Below are 4,054 nucleotides of genomic sequence, written 5' to 3'. Positions count from 1 at the left end.
TAAAACTCTCACGTGTTTTCATAGTTCAATACCTTTACTTGTAGGACAACAGCACTGCCCCTGTTTCAATACGTTCAATACCTTACCTTGTGAGGACAACAGCACTCCCTGTTTTCAATACGTTTCAATACCTTTACCTGTGAGGATAACAGCACTGCCCTGTTTCAATACGTTATCAATACCTTTACTTGTGAGGATAACACCTGCTGTTTCAATACGTTTCAATACCTTTACTTGTGATAACACACTGCCCTGTTTCATACGTTTCAATACATTACCTTGTGAGGAAACAGCACTGCCCCTGTTTCAATACGTTTCAATACCTTACCTTGTGAGGATAACCACATGCCCTGTTTTCAATACGTTCAATACCTTTACTTGTGAGGTAACAGCACTGCCCCTGTTTCTAATACGTTTCAATGACCTTTACCTTGTGAGGATAAACAGCACTGCCCTGTTTCAATACCTTTCAATACTTCCCTGTGAGGACAACAGCACTGCCTGTGTTTCATACATAGCTTCCAATACCTTCACGTTGTTTTAATATTTGCGTACACATATGGTGAGGGTTATTCCCAGATCCTTGATATCCTTCATCTGTGTTTATGGACTGCCCTTTTCAATTCAATCCACAGGTTTTCAACGGGGTTCAAGTCTGGAGACTGAGATGGCCATAGCAAAATGTTGATTATGGGGTCAATTAACCATTTTGGGGGAGATTTTTATGTGTGCTTGGGGTTATTGTCTTGCTGGAAGATTCACTTGCGGACAAGTTTCAGCCTCCTGGCAGAGGCAATCAGGTTTTTTGGCTAAAATGTCCTGGTACTGCGTAAAGTTCATGATGCAGTTGAAATTAACAAGGGCCCCAGGACCAGTGGAAGCAAAATAGCCCCATAACATCAAAGATCCACCAACATAGTTTACAGCAGTTATGGGGTTATTTTCTTTCAATTCACACCATTGGTGTGCTTGGCCAAAGAGCTCTATTTTCATGTCATCTGACCATAGTACCTTTTCCAATCCAAGTGCCAATGCCGTTTAGCAGACTCCAGGGGTTTAGATTTGTGGGATGACATGAACATAGAGCTCTTTAGCCACGCACAGTTTGACGACACAACGGTGGTAGGCCTGATCACAGACGGCGATGAGACAGCCTATAGGGAGGAGGTCAGAGACATGGCAGTGTGGTGCCAGGACAACAACTTCTCCCTCAATGTCAGCAAGACAAAGGAGCTGATCGTGGACTACAGGAAACGCCCCCATTCACATCGACAGGGCTGTAGTGGAGCGGGTCTAGAGCTTCAAGTTCCTCGGTGTCCACATCACTAAGGGTCTATCATTGTCCACAAACACCAAAATAGTTGTGAAGAGGGCACGACAATGCCTCTTCCCCCTCAGGAGGCTGAAAAGATTTGGCATGGGCCCTCTGATCCTCAGAAAGTTCTACAGCTGCACCATTGAGAGTATCCTGACTGACTGCATCATCGCTGGGTATGGCAACTGCTTGGCATCTGACCTCAAGGTGCTACAGAGGGTAGTGCTTACAGCCCAGTACATCACTGGGGCCGAGCTCGCTGCCATCCAGGACCTCTATATCAGGCAGTGTCAGCGGAAGGCCCTAAAAATTGTCAAATACTCCAGCCACCCAACTCATAGACTGTTCTCGCACGGCAAGCAGTACCGATGCACCTGGAACCAACAGGACCCTGAACAGCTTCTACCTCAAGCCATAAGACTAAATAGTTAGTTAAATAGTTAACCAAATAGCTACCCAGACTAGCTGCATTTACCGTTTTTGCATAATGTTTTTGACTCATCACATACACTGCTGCTACTGTTTATTATCTATCCTGTTGCCTAGTCACTTTATTCCTAGTTATATTTACTTTTCTATTATTTCTCTATTTTCTTTCTCTGCATTGTTGGGAAGGGCCCGTAAGTCAGCATTTCACTGTTAGTCTGCACCTGTTGTTTACCAAGCATGTGACAAATAACATTTGATTTGATTTGGGTTTGGCATCGAAGGACTGCATACCTACTGTCAAATATGGTGGTGTATATCTGATGTTATGGCGCTAGTTTGCTTCCACTGGTCCTGGGGCCCTTGTTAAGGTCAACGGCATCATGAACTTTACACTGTACCAGGACATTTTAACCAAAAACCTGATTGCCTCTGCCAGGCACACATCAAAGTCCATAAAGAAATGTTTAATTGACTACAAAATCAACATTTTGCAATGGCCATCTCAGTCTCCGAACTTGAACAAACCTGTGGTTTGAATTGAAGAGGGCAGTCCATGAGCGCAGACAAATGTTATCAAGGATCTGGAAATATTCTGTATAGAGGAATGTAGTGATGGGGGACAGTAACATATCGCAATATTATTTTTGGATTATATTATAGTGTTATTTCCCTCCAAGTATCTATTTATTTTTTGAGTTAGCTAGCGCTAGTCGGCTGTACCTGCACCACAATTCCTGTATTTTTCATCATATAGCTCCTGTATTTTTCATCATATAGCTCCTGTATTTGTCATCATATAGCTCCTGTATTTTTCATCATATAGCTCCTGTATTTTTCATCATATAGCTCCTGTATTTTTCATCATATAGCTCCTGTATTTTTCAAGTACAGGAGCTATATGATGAAAAATACAGGAGCTATATGATGAAAAAATACAGGAGCTATTATGATGAAAATACAGGAGCTTATATGATGAAAATACAGGAGCTATAGATGAAAAAATAACAGGAGCTATATGATGAAAAATACAGGACTATATGATGAAAATACAGGAGCTATATGTGAAAAATACAGGAGCTATATGATGAAAAATACAGGAGCTAATATGATGAAAATACAGGAGCTATATGATGAAAAACAGACTAAGATGAAAAATACAGGAGCTATAATGAAAAATACAGGAGCTATATGATGAAAAAATACAGGAGCTATATGATGAAAAATACAGGAGCTATATATGAAAAATACAGGAGCTATATGATGAAAAATACAGGAGCCTATATATGAAAATAAGGAGCTAATATGATGAAAATACAGGAGCTATATGATGAAAAATACAGGACTATATGATGAAAAATACAGGAGCTATATGATGAAAAAATACAAAGGAGCTATATGGATGAAAAATACAGGAGCTATATGATGAAAATACAGGACTATATGATGAAAAATACAGGAGCTAATATGATGACAAAAAATACAGGAGCTATATGATGAAAATAACAGGAGCTATATGATGAAAATACAGGAGCTATATGATGAAAAATACAGGAGCTATATGATGAAAAATACAGGAGCTATATGATGAAAAATACAGGAGCATATGATGAAAAATACAGGAGCTATATGATGAAAAAATACAGGAGCTATATGATGAAAAAATACAGGAGCTATATGAGAAAAATAAGGAGCATATGAGAATACAGGAGCTATATGATGAAAAATAACAGGAGCTATATGATGAAAAATACAGGAGCTATATGATGAAAATACAGGAGCTATATGATGAAAAATACAGGACGCTATATGATGAAAATAACAGGAGCTATATGATGAAAAATACAGGAGCTATATGATGAAAAATACAGGAGCTATAATGATAAAAATAACAGGAACCTATATGATGAAAAATACAGGAGCTATAATGAGAAAATACAGGAGCTTATATGATGAAAATACAGGAGCTATATGATGAAAAATACAGGAGCTATATGATGAAAAATACAGGAGCTATATGATGAAAATACAGGAGCTATATGATGAAAAATAACGGAGGCTATAGATGAAAATACAGGAGCTATATAGATGAAAAATACAGGAGCTATAATGATGAAAAATACAGGAGCTATATGATGAAAAAACAGGAGCTATATGATAAAAATACAGGAGCTATATGATGAAAAATAACAGGAAGCTATAATGAGAAAAATACAGGAGCTATATGATGAAAAAACAGGAGCTATATGATGAAAAATACAGGAGCTATATGATGAAAAATAACAGGAGCTATATGATGGAGCTATATGATGA

Source organism: Salvelinus sp. IW2-2015, unplaced genomic scaffold (assembly GCF_002910315.2).
Source record: "Salvelinus sp. IW2-2015 unplaced genomic scaffold, ASM291031v2 Un_scaffold5341, whole genome shotgun sequence".
Taxonomy (NCBI): Eukaryota; Metazoa; Chordata; class Actinopteri; order Salmoniformes; family Salmonidae; genus Salvelinus; species Salvelinus sp. IW2-2015.
Note: the sequence above shows the minus strand (reverse complement) of the source record.